Raw genomic sequence first — 620 nt, 5'->3', positions numbered from 1 at the left:
TGGGTCAACTGCCTTTAAAACTAAGAGACCTGCAAAAAAGATGGGTGACCAAAAGTTCTGTTAAAATAATCAGTAAAGAGGAAATCTCTAGGGACTGAGAGAGAGAGAGAGAGAGAGAGAGAGAGAGAAGCATCTGGGCAGCATTTCTATGCTATGCTATGCTTCAAGAATTCTGCAGGAAGAAAAGTCTCGGAAGTGAAGCCCCTTTTGCCCTAGTCTTGAGTGCTTCTCTCATACTAGTGAGGACCATTCTTGATTAATCTATCGTAAAGATAGGAGACTGGCTTTCAAATGCCCTTGAGGAGCAGGCACAATGCTCCACAGCATGGAAGAACATTCCATATCGCTAACTTAGATATTTTCCCACTTAGCTAAGTTTATCTCCCACCTTAAGAAATGGAGAGAGGGATTACGGTTTAGGTTAAGATTGCATCAGATAAACTAGCACCAGATACTTTCAGTCTTTCTGGACTTCCTTTCAAAGAGAAAATTTCCTAGACCTTTGTCTAAACTGACTTGTGTTGTCACTGATCAGTATTTTCTTTCAAGGGTTGCTTCCATTTCTAAAGCTCTAATTCTATTTGCCTACAATTAAGAATACTGAAAGTACCATGGACTGC

Source organism: Orycteropus afer, unplaced genomic scaffold (genome assembly GCF_000298275.1).
Source record: "Orycteropus afer afer isolate SDZICR_OR568_19922 unplaced genomic scaffold, OryAfe1.0 scaffold00161, whole genome shotgun sequence".
In the NCBI taxonomy this organism is placed as follows: Eukaryota; Metazoa; Chordata; class Mammalia; order Tubulidentata; family Orycteropodidae; genus Orycteropus; species Orycteropus afer.
The sequence above is the reverse complement of the archived record's forward strand: the minus strand, read 5'-3'. Positions refer to the sequence as shown.